This window comes from Cupressus sempervirens, chromosome 10, assembly GCF_028749045.1.
Source record: "Cupressus sempervirens isolate cs-2001-9-10 chromosome 10, ASM2874904v1, whole genome shotgun sequence".
Taxonomy (NCBI): Eukaryota; Viridiplantae; Streptophyta; class Pinopsida; order Cupressales; family Cupressaceae; genus Cupressus; species Cupressus sempervirens.
Window position 1 is genome coordinate 58614138 of NC_143127.1, and position 21970 is coordinate 58636107.

General features: G+C 35.9%; 1 pseudogene; it reads left to right on the forward strand.

Annotated features, from left to right (window-relative positions):
- The first annotated feature begins 805 nt into the window (after positions 1–805).
- On the forward strand, positions 806–1321 carry LOC149532549 (22.0 kDa class IV heat shock protein-like; annotated as a pseudogene).
- The last annotated feature ends 20649 nt before the right edge of the window (positions 1322–21970 follow it).

Consider the following 21970-nt stretch of genomic DNA (forward strand, 5'->3'; position numbering starts at 1 on the left):
GAAAAAAAAAAAGTTCAATGCTTCTCCTGGGTCATTTATTCTCTTGGTTTTGGGCACCCAAAGAGATCTACCCCTATATGTTTTACTTTTAGGTGTTGCTTCATCTCTTTAATGCTTACCTAATGTTTTTAATTTTTGAATCAGTATTATTTAACTTCCATGCTAAACCCCATTGTTGTACCCACTTTGAACTAGAAGGTGTGTGCCAATTTCCAGCATGCACTAGGCGTGTGCCATTTGTCTTGAGTTGAATGCTTCCTAAAACACTTATGCTAGAAGGAATGTTTCTCAAATGACTATTGCAATACACCGGCCAAGAATTCCAAATACCACTCATACAAGGATGTAAGTTATGATGCTGACAAATCATTAGACGATTGAAACCATTACATTTAATGAAGAATCATATGGCCCATCATCTAGAGTCTAAACCACCTCAGATGATGATTCTCCATTAGTAGCCTTCAAGGTTTATCAAGGTGTAAACAATTAGATTTTTCCATATAACCACCCCCCAATTCTTTAGCCTACAAGTTGATGAATTATTCTTACTAAATCAATTTGCCCTACTTAGCACTGCCTACTTATACTTGGCAGGAAATATGCTGCCCTAAAGCCTTTGTTTTAATTAGGTAATGTTTGCATCAATTGAGCAAAGGGATGAACACATTTTAACAATAATTTAATATATGTCACAAAATGATCATATTAGCATTGCTATCCAAATATTTCGATCTTTCTGTCAATTTAAGGTTTCTCCGATTGTGAAAAATATTATTGTTCAATGGTGACTCTAAGCATCCTAATGGTATTTGCATGGCTTTTTCTCCTGAAGCTCGTGGACATAAATTCTTCAACTCGTATGGATGGTGTGGAAGATGTTTTCCTCACCCCAAGTAACTGGAAAGAGACTTCTGAAGCCCATGTATTTACAGTCAATGTACCAGGTTAAATCTCGCTTCATCTCTTTCTTTCCCAGAATAATTTTTCACAAGGGTTAGGATTTCTATCAAATTTGGCAAAATGTTTTGTAGGGTTAAAGGAGGAATAGTTAAGGATTGAAGTGAAGGAAGACAGGGTGCTTACATTTAGTGGCCAGCGAGTCAAAGAAAAAGAGAAATTGGGCGAAAAATGGCACAGAGTGGACCGTGGTGTGTAAAATCTGGAGGCTATTTCATTTGTCACAGAATGTAGATATGGATAATGTGAAGGCTGATTTGAACATGGTACTTTGACTGTGGCTGTTACTAAAATTAGGGACGACAATGCTAAAACCGCTAAAACTGTAGACATTAATGGTGATAGTGTTGATGAGCTGTAAATTGCTTCTAAATTCAATTATTGGTTTTAAAACTGATTTTCAGAGTAGGGGTGAGCTTGCAATTTGTTGGCTGTATTGGTCATTTTTGCATTTTTGAATCGTATATAACAGGCTGAAAATTGACCGTATAGATTAATAGGCTATTTTTTCCTAAAACCATAAATATGACACCCAAATTTACTTATAAACTGTCACATTTTATTATAAGAAAGTACAATATATTATTATTTAATAATGTAAATATATATGGTTATATTTTATTTGATAGTATTATGTTTTTTAATTTAATTAATTTTTACTATTATTTATAACAATTTAGAATGTCTTTAAGATAGAATAAAGAATGTTATGACTTAGAAACTTGCTTAATTAATTTGATCCTTTGTATAATAAAACATACGATTTTTAGAAATCCATTCTAAATTTGTGACTTTTACTAATATTACAAAAAAATTAATTATTTTAAATTCATAATAACTTAATCTCTTTAAAATATTTACATATTTTCTAAATGTATATAAATTATTGTTAAATTTAAATATAAATTTGACAACCAATTTTTTTCATAAAACATATAATAAAAGACATTAAAACGATCAAACCATAAAAAAAAAACTGTCAAATTCCAAGTTTGATCCCACCACATCTTTCTGATACTTAATCTTGTTGCCCTAGTATTTATTATACCTAAATTGTCAATCTAAATGTGCAAGAGGACTTATCCACTTCTTGGCAATTCATGATTTTAAATCCTCCGGTTTATCCCCAACTCCACCTTGCACTTTGAATTTCCAAATTTCACCATCGAAGTCTCAAGTTATGGCAGAGTTAATGGAAGGAATCAAAATACGTATTTTCAATCAAAATCTTAACCATTAACCTTTTAAAAAGAGGTTAAAGTTTTGAGGTCAAAACACGTATTCCGAACCAAACCATTAACCATTAACCTTTTGAGTAAAGGTTAAGGTTTGGGGTCCAAAACACATGTTTCGCTTTGAAATCTTAATCTCTCCATCAAAAAAAAAGTTAAGATAAATTTCTAAAACACGTATTTTTAACCATTAACCTTAATCTCTCCTCCAAAAAAGTTAAGATTGGAATTAGAAACACGTATTTTGGTTTCAGTCATTAACTTCTTTAACCCAACTTGATAAATGACAATATCCTAAAATGATTTTATCACGTGGGTTGCTGGATTCAGTTATGAAGAAGATGGTGAAGGCCTTCCAACAGGCTAATTATGACAGGCTTGGAGGTGGAGTTAATGTTGTTGCTCTTGGCTTCAACCAGAATGTTGCTTTGGGTGCTAAGATAATTGGTACTTTTGTCTTGGTTTATACAGTTTTCTCTGGCATCGATTCCAAGTGTAGCATGCTCTAGACTTCCCACATTCTAGTGATGGTTCCATTGCCAATTGGATTCTCAGTATTTGCAATGCATTTGGAAACAATGCCAATCACGGGTGCAAGCATTTATCTTGCTAGGAGTTTTAGACCAGCTTTAGTCCATAACAATCAACAGACTTGGAATGAACAATGGATATTCTGGTGTTGGAGCAACCATAGTAGCAACATATCATGAGTTTATACTAAGAGCATCAGTTTGAAAAAGTCAATGAAGAAAACCATCCATCACTTCCCACACAAAAATGTGCAAGTTTGGTTGCAGATACGTGTTAATTGAGCTATGGGTAATGCATGTGTGTTGTTTGACAAAATGCTCACGAAATGAAAATTTCAAGTATTGACAGAGGAAAGACCATGCCCACAATCTGTTTGATTGAATGTCTCGTCTAAACATGGTCGCAACGAGCATGGACACTAGTCCATCACCGTTCATATATACATATAGGTTTTTTTTTTTTTTTTTTCTCTCATTCAAATGTGGCGATCAAATGAGTAGACTCCCTAGAATGAAAGAATGCATGCAGTTTGAGCATCAGTACAATGGACCCGTTCTTGTAGAGACTATCATGAGAACCACAGTGATATATATGAGCAAAGCACGGGCCTCTTAATTTGACATACATCAAAGCATAAAAGATAAAGATATTTTGTCAGATGTTTTAGTTACAACTGCTCCAGTATACGTGTATGGTAAGTGAAGAAACTTTGACAAGGCACATGAGCTGTGTAACAAAATGCCTCAAGAATGTGCTTTTGTGGAACACTATGATTGCAGGATATACACAGAATAGATTTGTTGAAAACACTCTACAAAGTGTCAAGCAAATGCAATTCAATTGTAAAGACAGATTCCACAACCTTGCCAGTATCCCTCCTACCTGTGCATAAATGGGAGTTTCAGAATAGGGTATCGACATATATCAAAGCACGATGGAAGAAGAGTGGTTGCCAGATATTAAAGTCAGAAATGATCTGACATACATGTATGCAAAATGTGGATCGGAAACCAGTAAACTGTTTGACAGAATATCTCAACAGGAGAGAGTGACTTGAATAGCTTGACAAAAGGCCGAGCAGAATAAAACTCTATCAAATGCAAAAATGTTAAATGATACCAGTCCTTAAACTAGCCTCCACAAGGTTATCACAGATTATACGCTTTGCAAACAATTGCAATATGGAGTGAATCAAAGTTAACAGGAGAGATGTCTGAGCACGATGTGACTTTGATTTCCCTATTTTAGTACACAAGAAATGCATATTTTCCAAATGAATTCGAAGATCTTGAATACAGATGCAAATGGTAGGTGTTTGAGTTATTCTTTGCAACATTTATTGATACCATCATTTCAAAATGATTGGATAGTATTGTGGCAGCGACAGTGCATAGAAAAGGTGGAGTGCTTTTTTAAAATCTACTTAACACAATATTATGTTACACATGGTCAACAATAACAAGATCACATGCTTTTGATGTGTCGAAATGCATAGTAGGCTTAATCCAGAGATGCAACCTGAAATAATGTGGTGATTGACCTCTTCCCAATTCATCACTCTTGCATATACCAAAGATTACTCTCAAAGTGCGTGAATTATTTGACATAATTCTCAAAGAAGTGAAATCTTAGATAAGAATGTTTATAAATGTTTCTCATTGCTCATGCAATAAAAGTACATTTTACAATATAGACACAATTAGAGAGATGGGAAACATAAAGTCAACATTTGGTGGGCACATATATGTCTTATCTTCTTGATCTCTTCATGATAAGATAGAAATGCCTTCATTAATAAAGGGATGTAATTTGAATAAACAATCCAAAGATCGCAAGGGGATCGATAAGGATTGATTATTCAATTTTCTTCTCAAAATATGTAAGGTCTAAGTTTCAGGTCATATAGTTTAATTTTGTAGAGGTTAATTAACCTCGCCCAAATCATGTATTTGGGAAGTAGTTATTAACCACGAAGAGGTAGTTCTTAACCTCTGTGTCTATATAAGGAGTCATTTTTGGCTTTGTGAGGGGACTTTTTGGATTTTAGAAGAAGGGAACACTATGCTAAAATTTTGATCAAAAGACGATATTTGGAAAGTGTGTACAAATTTTGTCTTTGTAATTAAAAATTCCTCTTAGGTTCTTCGTGCAAGAAAATAAAGGAATGTGCAATTTGAGTTCTCTTCTTCCAAATCGAAATTGTTAGAAATGTTGATTCTCTTTGCAGTGAACATTCTCACGGTATTGTGTAGATGTTTGTGAATCTTTGGATCAACATTGTGCTAGTAATAGTTCTCAAGCGTAGATCTTGATTGTTGTTATTAGCAATTATAAGTTAGTCCAGGAAAGCTTTGGAGTCGTGTGGTGCATTCATCATCAATGGCTTTTTATTTATCTTTTAAAGTTTGATTTCATCTTTTATTTGAAAACCTTCAATATTTATATTATACGAGGGCGCTGCCCCTCTAAACACAGAGGAGGGACACATATCGAGGGTCTATCCAACTATTGTGAACAATTTATCACATACACTCTATTGGGTCATTTTAAAGTGACAAATTTGTTTATCAATAGATTTTTTGTGACTTCATAGGGGACCAAAACAAGAAAGATTAATTAGTCGCCTATAATGAAACAATATGGTATTGCCACATGAGAACACTTTTCCAGTTCTCCAACCAAACCTCAGCTTCCAAGACACCTAGGAAGATATTATTCCAAACTTGAACACTCTAGCCTAGACGTGTAGATGAAGTGCTCAGCAATATCATCAAGTAAATCGAGTTCTAGAAGAAGAAGAAGAATTCAAGGAAATCTTACGAAGAGCTCCTATCAGTCAAGACATTGTAGTCATTGAAAGAATAGTTGTTATTCCAAGAAGGAACAAGAAAAATCTTTTTCACATCCAAGGTCAAGAAAATAATAACCAATAAGTCTGCTAATGAAGGTACCTTCCCTTGAATGAAGGTTGGTGACTCTATTTAGAAGATTGAATATTGGTGACTCTATCTGAGGTTTGAATTCAAAACATGGTTTGGTACAAAGGGAAAGTGGAAAGTGATACTAATAGTGATAGTGATGAGGAATACTTTTCATACTCAAAGAAACAGATTCCTAATGAACCTCTACAGGTAGATTTCTTGAAGAATTTCTATGGCGGCAGGAAGCTAGATCCTAGAATGGTTTATCCTTACTTGTTGCAAATTTTTCAAAAGATTGAAGAAGATGATGGAAAAGATTACGGGTTTCTTTCTCATGATCATGATTCTTTATTTGAAAAAGATTCAACATATAAAGATAAAGGTCTCTTCGCAAAATGCCTTTCATCTAAATCAGCAATGGAGAATAATGGGAATGTTCCTCATTAACCTGTCTCTCAACAAAATCAGATTTTCATCGATCACAAGCAAGGTAGCTTCCTGGAGAGTTTCTATGGTGGGCAGAAACTAGATCCAGAAAATATCCATCCATCTTTGCTCTGAACTTTGCAAAAGATAGGCGAAGAAGATGGTAAAGATAATTAGTTTTTCTCTCACAAACTACAATCATTTTCAGAAGGAAGTTTCACATGCGAGCATAAGGAAGAACTTGATCAAGAAAATTATTCATGTGAATTGAGGATGGATAGTGGTGATCAAAAGGGTGCCCCAATTCCTGCACCTATTGCTCATCAAAATCATACTTCCATTGATCCCAATTAGGTTGAGTTTTTTAAAAGCTTCTATGGAAATGCACACCTGGATCCTAACAAAGTCCATCCTTCTATACTTTGAACACTGCAGTAACTTGAGAAAGAAGAACCATGCAAGAATTATTTTCTTGATAGTAGCACATCTCTTGATCCAAATGTTGGAAAGGACTCATCTAAATCTTCATGCATGAAAGAAGACAAGGATTCTATGTGTAATCAAGGAGAGGGTTGAGAAATGGAATCTATAGGAGAAGAAGGGTCTGCTAATGTATCAAGACATCACTATCACTAGTACATTTGACCCCATTTTTAGACCAAAATTTTTGACCATCTATTAAAATGTTTTAGATTGGTCAGTATATGCAAGAAAAAATATCTTCTTCTTTTTAAATGAAGCCTGTGTTGGTCAAAATTTTGACCAACATGGGCTTCATATGTTAAAATGAAAAAAGTTAGTTTCCCTCTTTCATTGTTATGAGAAACTTGTATGCACGGGAAGACTTCAGAATCTACTATAGCAGTGAATGTGGGCAAGAACAGTCATTGTGTGCGTTTTCTACATCTTCCTCGCAGTTGGAGGCATTTACTCAGCCAGGGTTGATGTTATCTTCCACTATGTCTTTTCTTCACAAAATAAATTAGGATTCTTGATGTTATTCACAGACAAGGCATGATTCTTTTCTTCTTGCACAGTTTCTTATTGCAATATCTTCCACTATGTCTTTGAACATTCGACTTAGATGTATAACATATTTCTGAGTGTTTCTGGGATCTGGGCATTAATCGACAGAGAATTGTTCAATACACACTAGTTGTTCAAATTATTTACTTAGTTTGGAAAGAAATAAAATAAATCTGGGATCTTAATCATCCTTAATCATATTCCCTTGAATATTAAGACAATAACTTACTTTCCTTATTCTCTCTAGCCATTCTCCTACTTGAGTGGAAAAAGTTATACATCATTTCAATTGTTATTTCTGTCCCAGTTAACAATTTTTTTAAATAATATAATTTGCATATCAGATTTATGTATCTGGCAGAGTATTTTCTTCACACATAATCAATATTTCTTCAGCTATAGTTTTCTTCCCTTTGAAAAGTAATCAAATTATTTACTGATGGTCACTAGCTTTGGTAAGGACTTGATGTAGTCATTGTATGATAATCTGATCACTAAATCTTGTTTTAGAATCTCCTTCAAATATAATCTTCTAGTCTTACTAACAGATCAGACTCTTTATAATGGTTTATGGAAAGAATCGTTCAGATATCTATGGATGGAACTATTAGTTACTGACTCTTCCTCTAATATTTACTTGTATACTTGTAATGGTGGCAGTTTATACCTGTAATGTCCTTGCTCTATATATATTCTAAGAATAAGGGACTATTCACTCATGATTTGATTATAAGAGAATACTTCTAAACCAAAACTCTACTTATACCACGATATCAATTGATAGTTGATGACACTAATTAGGGAAATGTTGATCTTGATTAATATATTATATCCACTTGCGAATGAATGTCATGATACTCATACTCAATGTGAGGTATTCATCTTTGTTTCTGATACCTTGATAAATAATATGTTACAAGTCTTTCCAATACTATGGGGTAGCTGGTCCTAATGAAACTCTCCTAGTCTTTCAAATATGAATATGGAACAAAATAAATATTTTATATTCTTCGTTATTTATGTAGAATATGAGAGATAATCCATAGGTTGCACTATGAAATATGATTTATTATTATTATTGATGCCCTCTTAACCTTCCCTTCATCCTATAGGATGGGGCTCATATTTGAAAATAAAGATATAACTTTCATTCATTTCTAGGTGATGTCGAATCTCAGAAAGTTTTGGTTATGGAATTAATTCTTCTTTTCCATTTTCATTCATAAATACCAATTGCTGGCTTTTAACTGGGATGCATTATTAGGACTTAATGCATATTTCATGAGTTGTGGTTCATAAAAACCCATACTCATTAGCTTGAATTGTTTGTTTAATACCCAATGCATTGAGGTGATGCTTACAAGTTGAATTCATAACAACCATTTCTCATCAACTTAAATTGTTTGTTTAGTACCCATTGCATTGAGGTGACACGTACAAGGTTGAAGTATTGCAACTTCCTAGAAGGTCTGCCTACTCAATTCCGTGATGATCCAACTTTCCTTGACCATAAAGTTTTTCCCAAGATTAAGCCTTCTTAGCTTGCCATGCCATTTGCAAAACCTTCAAGAAGTTATATGCCCTATGAACCATTGATCATAGATCTGCTCAGTTCCTTCATTAACAACTAGGTGGTATTTTTTGTCATGTCAAATTATGTGATGTTTAATTAGTACTGATCTTGAAACAATTGCAAGAGTAGTGGTTTACAAGAGCTCATCTCTTGTGATTACAAATAGTCCACCTAGCACTCATTGTATCCATGTGATCCTCATACATTCGAAGCATTTGAGATTTATTTGGTGTTATTGTTGCAAGACCAATACAAATTTGTTTGCATTTGCAGAAAAGAAAGCATGGAGAGTGTGCAGGAGAAAATGGTGTAGGTCTAGGAGCTCAAAATGTTGTTAATAAAAAAAATTCGAGTGCCCATTGTTTAAAATTTTATGGAAGGTTCTCCAAGGCTTAACAACCATGTTTGAATGCTTCAAGTGGGCTAGAGTTTGGTAGGACAGACTCGAAGCAGAGGAATTTGTCATGGACTTGACAACAATAGCATTGGATGTTTTGGATAATCTACACTCCCAATTGGACAGCCAATGACATGTGTGTAATATGTGCAACCCAAAATCATGTTATAGAACAAATTTATATATAAATTAGTAACTGATTAATTAATATAATATTCTTGTAATCCTATAAAGATATATAGGAGGGATGTGAAATATATATCTTCCTATTAGTTTATTCATTATTGTATTTACATATAAATTGTTATATATAAATATATATAGGAATATCAAATTATATATTATATTGTACAGTGAACCCAACCAAACTGATTTTGGGATTGTTTTGCCATATTAGCAAAACCAATTTTTGTAAACTAGCAAATCACCATAGAGCAGCTAGATGTTTTGTGACAAAAACCTAGAAAATATAGTTGCATTTATATAGGATGAAGGTTTATTAAAATTTAAAAAGGGAAATATGTAATGGATATAACAGTCCAAGAGATTTGACCAGCTAGAGATGAATACAATAAAGAATTGGGGGATAGTAAATTAGATAATATAATAACATTACAACATAGTGCACGTGAATAAGAAAGGAAATTAGGAAACTAATGGAATTCTCATCATTCTAGCTTCATCACCTTTACCATATATTTTCCTTAACAATATTCCCAAATGAAAATGCTAAAAAAATTCCAATTTCTTGTGGCTTGTATCAGATCAGAATGTCAGCATCCCAGTGAGAAAATGTGGTTATTTGGATATAGGAAGAAAATCAGGATAAGATTGTAAGAGCATGATGGCACACTGGGCTACCTCTATGTTTGATCTTTTTTATTCTCAAATGGTTCATGGTGATCTTGTTGGAATTTTTGCAATGATCACTACTACATTTAACCTTATTTTTCTATTGCAAATATGTTTCTTTTTCTCTGCTTCATTTTACTAAACAATATTGATTGTGTTTCAATATTAAAATGTATGAGGGTATGTGAAGACTTTTCCTGTTATCCATAGAAACTGATTGAGAAGAACATGAAGTTTTGACAACTCATGCACCCTTTCCTCCTCAAATAGTTTTATTTTTAGGTAATAGGTAACAAAATTTCTCTCATTCATTTTCTTATATGTTTCAACTTAACTTAATGTTCTTAGGATTATTTTGTGTTAAATCTTATTGATACACAATCATTTGGATTGGAATGCTTAGGACTCTGGCTGCAATTCTAAAGAGGAATTATTGAAGCTTGATTTACTTCCTTAAAATCATTCCACCTTTAGCTCTCGACATTGTTGCAAAGACCTGGGTGGACTTTCAGTTATTCACAATAACAGGGACTTTCCTAGTGTTCTCATAACACAATCAAGCTTCTTCATAGGATCACTTTCCTTGATCCAATCAACTCCAAACCTTATCAGAGTGCACATACCATTCTCTTGTGCCACCATAGGCTCTACATCTTAGAAATCATCCCATGTCCCTCAAATGGATTTACCAAGCAATCTTGTTCAACAACCATCAAATGCCCACAATGCCTCAATAGGCTCCAATCTTGACTTCACCTCAACTAGGTGTTTCTGTCACCTTCACACATCTCAAACAACTTCAACTAACCTATTTCCAAGGTTACCAAATGCTCATCTTATTATCTGATACAAAAAACCCACTACAAGCCCTTCACTAGGCCTATTTCCCAATTAGCCATGCCTAATCGGTTTTTCACACTTTTCTCTCAGTTTTCCCAAAACTCTCAAAAAAATAAGACCATATCTAGATACCTTTTTGGATTATACACAACATACTTCAAATTCTCATGCTACTCCCTTGGACCAAATGCCCAAACCAACACTGCTGCCCCACAATTAACCCTCTTTTAGCCCTTCTGTTACAAAGCAACCACTAACATATCTCATCTCAAAAACCATCTGACCTCAAACAGAGTTGTCTTGTCATCCAAAACAAAGGATTTTAAAATTCATAGGAGATTCCATCAAGTTTTACACACCCAACCAACAAACCCTCCTTCCTAGGTGCCTATACCAAGGGTTTTACCAAACTCACCTTTCCAAACGTTTCTTGATCATTCCAATGGATCCAACACCTTCATATAGCCCTAACATGACCTTCCTTGTCATAAAATATAATCCTCCTTTAGATGGAACCTCCAGATCTATGACTTTCCCAACACCTAGTAACACCTCCAAACCTATGATTCCCACAAAATATTTATCAACACTTACCTTGTTGCTTGTAACAAAATGCTGCATTTCTAAACTCAGATCTACAAGCATTTGAACCCTCCAAATATAATATTCCTTTATAAACTCTAAGTTAAACACTAAATCTATTTGTGTTTAGATATCTTGATCTCTAATTTCTTTTCCAAAATCATCCTCCAAGGTGGAACTCACCAATCTGCTCTTCTTATATGCTTATGGAATTGTTTTGGATGTTCCAAAGAATTTCAACATCCAACCTTTATAGACCTTTGAGTCCTAAATTCATGTCCTTCGATGTTAGGTCCAAATGGTCTAAGGATTAAGTTTTTTAAAACTGTACAACCACCATGAGGCCAAACTTGCACAAGCTAATTGATTTCTAATTAAGTGAAATCTGATTTCTTCTTTTGACCCTTAGGCCAACCCACTTAGGCCTATTTTTCAACAAATTTCAATTGCAATTATTTCATGGCTGAAATTGTAATGATCTTAGGCTCACGAGTTTTTGAGATTTACCCATCTTTTGAACTCACATGTTCTTGATTGAATATTGCATTAATATGTTTCAATCTTTTATTTATCTTCATTAGTTGATGCATTAATCACATTAGTCATTGCTATCAAGATTAGTCATGGCATGCTACTGTTAGCACCTAAGTTACTTTCACCTTGTGACATCTCTTGGAGGCATTTTGCAAATAACTAAGATACATTGTCTATAAATCCACATTTTGCAAACATCTAGGCCTTCTAGAAATTATAGGATCATTTTAGTTACATTTGAAAACATTAATCAACAATTTCCATATGTGCAGATATAAACATTAACTACAACATGTCCAATTTATTTGCAGGTATATTTTCCTGTGAAGAAAGACCACGCCTGACAATATGAACCCAAAACAAAATAATGAGAAAATGGCTGCATTGTGGGCTCAGTTCCGAAGAAAACCTAATAAATGTTATTGTCCTTGCAAAAAGTGTAAGGACTTAAAGAATCAAAGAATTCTAATCACAATAGCCCAGAGTCATTGTAGGCAATATGGTCATGTTGAAGGGGGCCACAATTTTTATCCATTTCTGAATCTGGATTTCCTACTGGAGGAACATGGAGGTGTGAATATCCAAGCTGAGGATAACACTCCCATGGAAGAAGATGATAATGTGCCAGAGGACACGATTGAAGAAGATGGTATTGGGACAGGTGATGAAGAGGCTCACAATGAGGGTACTAGCGAATCTAATAATGATGATGAAGATGGTCTTAATATACTTTTACTTGAGAAGGCACACAAGCCCTTATATGAAGGCTCTCAAACAACTCTACTCTCAACCATAGTGTTGTTGGTGAACTTAAAGGTTATGAATGGTATATCCAATGTAGCAATGTCACGTATGCTAAGGTATGTCATTTTTGTCATCTTCAGTGTTAGCATACAATTACTATTCATTATATTAATAATGCATATTTGTTGTTGTAGGTTGATTAGTAAGTTTTTGTTACCACCATCAAATATTTTTCCTTGTTTGTATCGAGAATTATCTAACATTATGGATCAGATTGGAATGAAGTATTAGACAATACATGCATGTCCCAATGATCACATTCTATATCATAAACAACATGAATTTGCAATAGAATTCCTTGATTGTCATGTTAGTAGATATCGGTCAGATCAAATAACAAAAAAAGTCTCTCACAAGGTTCTTCGGTACATTCTCATTATTCCACATCTTCAACGGTTATTTAGGTGTGCTAGCTTGGCACAATTTATGGATTACCATGCATGCAATAGAAGTTAGGATGACATTATGCAAATCCCTGCTGATGGTTCTACATTTAAAGAGATAGAAGAAACATGGTTACACTTTAAAGAAAAACCTCGTAATCTGAAGCTTTCATTGGTGGCAGACGGTGTCAATTCACATGGAGAGATGAGATCTGTTTACTCAGTGTGGCCTATTTTTGTTATTAACAATAACATTCCTCCTTGGATGTCCATAAAAAGGGAGCACATAATGTTGTCAATGATTGTGCCAGTTTTTTTAAAATTTTATAGTTATCTAAATTAATTTATAAATAGTGCATGAAAATGGTTATAATAATTATGTAATGTTTATGTTCATTCAATTGCTAGGTAAATACCAAGTTAAAGATATGAACGTGTATATTGAGCTCCTAATTGACTAGTTGTTGAAGTTAGGGAATGGCATCACTATGTATGATATCTCTAGGCCGATAGGACATCGACAATTTCAATTCCATGCAATGCTTGTATGGACAATACATGATGCCCTTGGGCTAACTCATTTTTGTGATATGTTATATTGTTAAGATCACATATTTTTGGTATGTTATAGTGCTTACACATTACTATTGAATGCTTAAGTTGTGCATGATAATTGTACATGATCCAATTATAAATTATCTTTTAGGTCTTTAGACAAAGGGAAAATTTGCATGTCCAATTTGTGGTCCGAAGATGAAATGTTGTCATTTGAGAAGTTTAGCAAAGCAGGTGTTTGATGAGTGTTGTCACAGAGGTTTGCACCCTTGTCCAAAGTTTTTACCTAAGGACAACCTTGTGAAACATGGAAACAACCTCCAAGTTGTGGGACTTGAACTGTGAGGTTGAGTCTCCGGAGAAGGCCAGCTTCCTTTACTATCAAGGTGCACCTAACTACTCTTGGAGCAGAAAAGGGAGAAGAAATGCATGAAAAGCCAAATCTACCTATTCTAACCTTAGGGGGTGATGCACCAAAATAGAGTGTTCAACCAATCCTTGCCCATATATGCACTATTGAACCATCATGACACTAAAGGATATACACATTTAGACTTGTTTTAACCTAGCAACCACACGCAGATCAAAAAACCCAAATGAATGACACAAGGAAGAGAAGATTCACTTATATATCATTCACAGGCCAAAAGAGATACAATCATGTAGATCACAGATCTCTACAAAACACCAATGAGAGGCAAATATTTCTTGCACTTTCACATTAATGGCTAAAAGAGATAAGGCAAAATGTCATACAGTTCAGAGGCAAAGGGAATTTACAATTAAATTATAGAGCAATAACAGAGAAGTCAAAGAAGAGTCGACTAGAACAAAATCTACAAAAATTGCCTTTATAGATCAGGCATAACTAAGATGTTTTCTAACTGAAGTTACTCTACAACCATTGCCTTTAAGTCTTACAAAGAATAATCATGTAGATCTAGGGAAAATCCAACCTTGGCATAGACCTAAGAAATTTGATCTTTGATGGAAGAGGGTCTTGAAAAGACAGAAACGACATCATTAAATAGTTCTAACCAAGTAGATGGATAGGATCAGAGGTGTTGGAGTGTTCTTCATTTACCAAGCACAACATTCACTCAGAAGTGGTTGAAATCAATCATGAAGATCAGATCGTGCGAGTAAACCCGATATCCTCTATTTATGGCTCATGAATCAGCAAGGTCAACTAGTGAACAAGATTCTGGCACCATGATGAACCACGTGGACCAATGATTTCATTCTATTTTTCCACCTCATGGAGTCTTCATGCATTTGACTATATCTTCTTTACCAACTGTGCCACCTCTAAACCTAATCGTGACTGCCTCAGGAAATCGTGACCTTAACTGCCAACCTTTCTGTTAATACCTTGGTCGGGCCTGTCGGGACACGTGTCGCTGAATTTCTATCTCACTATACGTATCCTCTGAGAAACTCTTCATGGCAAGATATTGACGGCCATCAATCTGAGACCAAATTAAAGATGAGAAACTGCACATAATACCTTGAAGAAGTGGTGGGTCCCATATTCGCTATGTCGCTATAGTTAAAGGTCAATCATTTCCTCATAGCAACATAACAAGAAATGTCGATCTGACACCATCTAACAACCCTAAAGGTACACCCAATATGTTAGTGCACCGACCAATAGGAACATGGCCCACCTTGACATCACTTGGTGGCTTATGGAGCAAACCTAGCCCCACAAGAACACGTGTCGCTGAGTCGCTATCTCGCTATACATAACCTTCGAGCAACTCCCCATAGCGAGATAGCGATGATTGTAGATCAAGACTGATCTGACGATCAGAAATCCTCATGTATTTATGGAAGGGGTGTGGGTCCAAGGTACCAATGACATCATAAAATCTACACAACTAGCAAAACAAATCCCTATTTAAGCATTGTCACTCTTCCATGTCGCATGAGGTCCCACCAAGCACTCATTCCACGGTGACTCGCTATGTCCTAATGATGAGATGCTTGAGTTTTCTGATAGTGGGATAGCGAGTGTTGGGGACTTTATCAAAACTCGATGCTAAAGAAACAAAAACACCATCGTCGCCATTTGGATCAACTAACTGTTCTTACAGCACCTACACATGGTTGGAAGGTTAGCCGAAAAACAAAACTCCAACCACCACTCCTTCACGTCTGGTTCCATTTTTAAGATTTCTCGATACTTGCTATGTCGCTATGGGAAACATCCTCGCAGCTTTTCATAATGACACAATGACGACCATAGACTTATGCAAGATCCAACGGCGGGGAAAGTTGTAGGCCTGCAGAAATACTAAAGTGCACGATCACTTAGGAAATAAAGTATAACCTAAGGCTTTAAACATTTTTTTTCGTATTTCATGGGCATTTAAATGATATAGAAGATGGGAAGTAGCCATTGGGTGGGCTTGCATTTGAAGTTCAAATTTTGGTGGGGGTAAAATTAGGTAACATTTCTAGTGACTCAAAGGGGATGCAAGCTAGCTATGCATGTGACCAATGTTCTTATGTATCTATTGGGTTGTAGAGTCGCAAAAGATTTAGATCAGTGCACTACAAAACCCTAACCCTACCTCTGCGGGGGAAAACACTGAAAAAACTCTATCTTTGCAACTCTGCAACCTTCAAAATTTCAAAACTGGCTATCTCACAGGGAGAAACTTGTGCTCATGCACTTCTTGGAAAGCTAGAAAATAAAAGAAAGAAAAGTACGCTACATATGTATTGGAAGATTCAAGCCCTATCATAAACATGGTTTGAGATAGATCCCATTGACTAGGATAGACAAGATTTCACAACCAGGTCTTCTTAATTGGAAAGCATTGGCCTGCTTGCAATCGACAATCCGATAGGGACCACTCCATAGTGCATCAAATTTTGAGTGCCTCCCTAGTTTTTCCCTGTCTTCATCCCACTTTAAAACTAAATCACCCTCTCTGAAGGTTCTGACCCTAGCCTTCTTGTCAAAGCTCCTTTTCACCTACTGCTGATGTGTTTCTAGGGTTTGCATGGCCTAACTTCTTTTCTCTTCCAACTCCATCAGCTCTTCCATTCTTACTATCATGGCATCATCTTCAATTAGCTCCAACTAATGAGCTAGTTCTAGGGATGAGAATTCTAGTGAAATTGAAAGCCTTGCTTCTCTACCATATACCAAAATAAATGGTGAATTTCCTATTGACCTCTTAAGTGTTATTCTATCAGCCCACAATGCAGTCCTTAACTTTTGATGCCAACACCTCTAGTTATCCTCTATAGTTCTTTTCATGATCCTAACTAGGTTTTTGTTGGAGGACTTAGCCAAATCATTACCTTTAGGATAGTAGTTTGAGGATGTGCTCAAATAGATATTATGGTCAATCGCCCATGCACAAATCTAAGCTCCTACAAAAAAATTTTCATTATCTGAAATAATGGTTGAAGGGGCACCAAACCTAGTCACAATTCCATCAAGGAACTCAACAACTAAATATTCTGTGGCATCCTTCAATGAAACTACCTCTATCCATCTGGTGAAGTAATCTGTAGCAGCTAAAATCCATTTGTGACCAGAACTAGAAGGAGAATTGATAGGGCCAATGAAATCCAATACCCATTGAGCAAAAGGCTGATCCACCCGAATGGGATGGAGAGGAAGAGCTGCAAGCTTTTGCTTGCCAAAGAAGAAGGCACATTTTTCACACTTCCTCACATAGCTATGACAATCATAGAACAGGGATGGCCAGTAGTAACCAGCCCTCATGACCTTCATTGCAGTTGTCCTTGTTGAGAAGTGACCACCATCAAGACCATCATGAAGCTCTTTGATCATTCTTTAAGCTTGGTCTATGTCAATGCATCTTAATAGGGATCTATTAAAATTTATCCTGAAAAGGATACCATCAACTATGACATAAGGAATTGACTGTAATCTATACTGTCTCCTTTTAGTTCTATCTAATCCTTGAGGATATCCATTGCCTAATAAGAAACTCATCATATCATCCATCCAGCTCCTTGGGTCATCATCTCTCTCCTCATGTTGCTCTGTTAGTATCATGGCAACTTCCTCATCGGATTCCTGAGATGATATCATTTTTTTACACAACCCTTTCCCTCTTACCAACTTAGTGATTTGGATGTCAACATCATAATCCATTTCTTTAGTAATCCAGCCAACTCTTTTCTCACTAATATCTTTGCTTAAAAGGAAATCCTTTACACTAGCATGGGGTACTAACAAATGAACTTTATTATGAGATAGGAGGTATCTAAATTTCTTTAAAGTTCTGATGACTACAAGGGTTTGCCTCTCTACATAGTTGTATTTGTCCTCATACTCTTTAAGCCCTTCACTAAAGAAGGCTATGGGCTGCTCTTCATCTTCTTCATTTGTTTGAGTTAGGACAACAGAAATACTTGACTCACCACCTAGGGTATAAAGGATGAAATCCTTTTCAAAGTTTGGATTCATGAGAGTAGGGGCTAAGGCTATGGCTACCTTGATCTCTTCAAAACTTTCTTTCCCTTCCTTGGTCCATGCAAAGACCATACTTTTCTTGAGCATAGCTATAAGGGGTTTTACCATGGTAGCAAGGTTAGGGATAAATCTTCTCACAAAATTTATCCTACCAAGGAAACTTTGCAGCCCTTTCTTATGTTTAGGAAGGGGAAGAGCAAGTATTGCTTTTGTTCTTTCTAGATCAATGGTTAAACAATCCTTAGATATAATGTCTCCTAATAATTTTCCTTGATTGGTGGCAAAGACACACTTGCTTGGGTTAAGGGATACCCCAAACTCTCTACACCTTAACAATACCTATCTTAAATGATCAAAATGATCTTCCACATTCTTTGAATACACTGTGATATCATCAAGGTAAACTAATACAAACTTTTCAATCATTTTTTTGAAGGCAATCTCCATTGTCTTCTGAAATGTAGCACCTACATTAGTTAGCCCAAATGAAATTTTACAATAAGCGTAGGTATCCCATTTGGTGGTAAATGTAGTCTTGTACCTATCAGACTCTTTGACCAATACTTGATTGTAGCCAAAAAATCCATCAAGAAATGAAAACCTCTTTGAACCACTGACTTTGGACAAAATCTGCTCCATGGAAGGGAGAGGATGGTGATCTTTAAGGGAAGCTTGGTTAAGGTCCCTAAAGTCTACACACAGTCTAATTTCTCCATTCTTCTTCCTAACAGGGACAAGGTTTGCTACCCATGATGAGTGCTTGATGAGGAAAATTATATTGGCCTCAATCAATTTGGATAGCTCTTTTCTCATTAAAGGCTCAATCTTGGGATTCACTGGCCTTTGTTTTAGTTTTACTGGTTTGACATTATCAACTAAATCTATGGTATTCTGAAACAACCTTGGGTGAAAACCCTTTAAATCATCATATGTCCAGGCAAATATATCATTAAATTCTTGACATAGATGAATAAAACTTTTCTGCTCAATCTCATAACATACCTGCCCCATGTTTAAGGATTTTCCATCAGCAATCATGACTGGAGTGTGATCATCTTGGTCAGCAACTAAGTTCATGACTCTACCTCTTGCTTGGTCATCAGGATTGAAAACACTCTCTAAGGTAATGAGGCCCTTAGGAAATTTTTTGGAACTTAGGTTAATGATTTGATCACCATACTGATCTTGCAGTCTTGACTAGTTTTTGTCTAAAAATTATGTTTCATTTTGCAAGAAGCTTCCAATTTGTTCATCAAATTCAAACACTTGCCAATGGACGTTGTTGTTAGGGATGGCAGGCCCTACTACCATCCTGATTTGTTGCTTCTTCTTTTCCTTAATATCCCCTGACACATCATAAGATGCACCTATTGGTGCAAGTCCATCAGCATGTCTATTTTCTCTTCTTGGGATGCTTTGAATATTAAATGCATTGAAACCTTTAAGCAGATCCCATACCCTATGTTTATAAAACTTGAGAAAACCGTTCTTGGTGATATTCTAATTTATCACTTGGTTAACCACCAATTCACTATCTCCATATACACTTAAAGCTTGAATTCCTCTTTTCTAAGCAAGTAGGAGACCCTGAATCAAAGATTCATACTCGGCCACATTATTAGTGCAACTAAATTGGAGCCTAAAGGAGAAGTAGTATCTTACTTGTGCAGGAGAAATCAACATCACGCCAACCCCTGATCCATTCTTATTCCTTGAACCATCAAAGTACATGCTCCATACCCCACTTATATCTTCTTTAGTCTCCACAAGATTGGGAACTAAAGCACCTTTCTCTAATATACAATATGTACTGAGACTTGTTTCAAGGGTTTTTGGCATAGGATCAAATTGATATGCATTAACCCATTCATCTAAGAGAAAATTAGGTATCTTTGCTAGGGAAGTGGTAGGCTCATCCATTTCTAGGATAGTGAAGTTCATGTTGATGAGATTAGGGGTGTAGGGCTCAATATGATGGAGGGCTAGAGGCTCTTCTCTGATTGAAGCTTTGGTTCCATATCTTGTTCTAAAAAACATATATGACCAATAAGAAGATATGTAACCACCTATTTGGGTAGTGAAGTCTCTTGATAGGAAAATGGAAAAATGTGGCTTGACTTTAGCAATGGATATATCTCGAGTTATAGTACAACCAGGGCATGCATGTAGGGCCATTTCTACATTCCTAAGGATCCCTATAGTCTTGACAGTACTACCATCCAACTGTAACACATCCCTAACAATGGGCTCATATTTCATTCCCAAAGTATTAGCAACACACCTAGGCATCACTGAACTACTAGCCCCTGAATCAATAATGTAATTGTGGACTAGTTTATTCCCTATAATTAAAGAAACATAAAATGGAGGGGGTCTAACCCTTTTACTTGTTTCTTCCTCACTTGACGGTTGTACTAGGCTTGTGGCACTTTCCATGTTGGGTGGACGATCCTTTGATTCAATACTTTCCAATTCTTGTTACAGCAACCTCTTTTGCACGGGTATAGTAGCAATAGCATCCCACATGGAAATATTCACATTTTTTTCTTCATTTGTTCTACCACACTGAACGGCGTAGTAGGTGCTTTGGTAGAAACCTTGGGAGCTGCATTTGTAGGAGGTTGAGGGGGAACAACCTAAGGATCACTTACATTCTTTCTGCCATCATTTTGCCTTTGCTGTTGAAAGGTGTTTGATTGATCATTTGCTGATTGTTCATGAGGTATTGCATTTGAAGTTGAGGCCTGATTGGGAGGAGGAGGGGTAGCATCTTCAATAGCTCTTCTTTTGCTCCTAGTGTTGTGAGCAATGGAATCCTATTTTACATTACAATGTTCCTCTACCTGATGATTCATTAAGGAGCAATCACCCTGTCCTTGCATATATGAGGCCACATTAACTTGGTCCTCCTTGTATGATTGTCTTGCTACAAGCTCTTGGATGGTCAAAGCCAAATAAGATTCAGCCATCTGACACATGCAATGAGCATAGGAGTAGTTACAGGAGGAACAAAAATCCTGATCTTGGGCCATGTTGTTTTGCGGAATTATAGCCCTACTTTGATTTACATTTGAGGTTGAAGCATGGCTATTCTGCCTATTCTGATCGAAAGAATTGTTCTCATAATTTTGATTTGGAGGCCTACCACTATTCATAGTTTGATGCTGCAATTGATGAGCTTTACTACCTTGAGCTTGCTGTCTCTCCAAAGTCACCACCTTATTGCTCATTTTCTGCATCACAGAGAAGCTATCCTCCAGCTTCTTCTCTTGACCTTGCAATATTTTATCTATGTTCAACATCATAGATTGCATCATCTCCTTGATTTCATCTATTCCATTTGAAGATGTGGAAGCTTAAGGGACTAGAGCAAGGGATTGTGATGTGCAAGTTGTGGGAAGAGGAGCCATTGTTGGTTGGTGATTTGGAACATCAGGGAAAAAAGACATAGGAGGCCTTGGAGCTAGCTTACCTCCCTGTATTAGGATGTTTTCTGACTTTATCGCTATATCATAAGCATTAGGCAAGGTATCTCCTCCCATAGTTTGGATTGTAGTGGCAATGTCACTATTAAGAGCTCTAAGGTAATGCAAGAAGGCATTACCAGGGGTCAGTTTTACTGAAGTAGGTATTCTATACCATGTCTTTTGAAATCTATAGTTGAAATTAGTCATACATTCATGGGGGGCTCTTTTTATAGTAGTCAATTGTTCCAAAAGTGACAAATGGTCACTTTTGTCGTCAAAGTGTTTACATAGTCCTACTCCTAATCCATCCCAATCTGCTATAGAACCATGAGCCAAACCTCTATACCATTGTAGTGCTTTTCATTTCAAGGATGAGGCTAGAAGCCTAACTACAACATCATCCTCTCTAATACCATGGATATTAT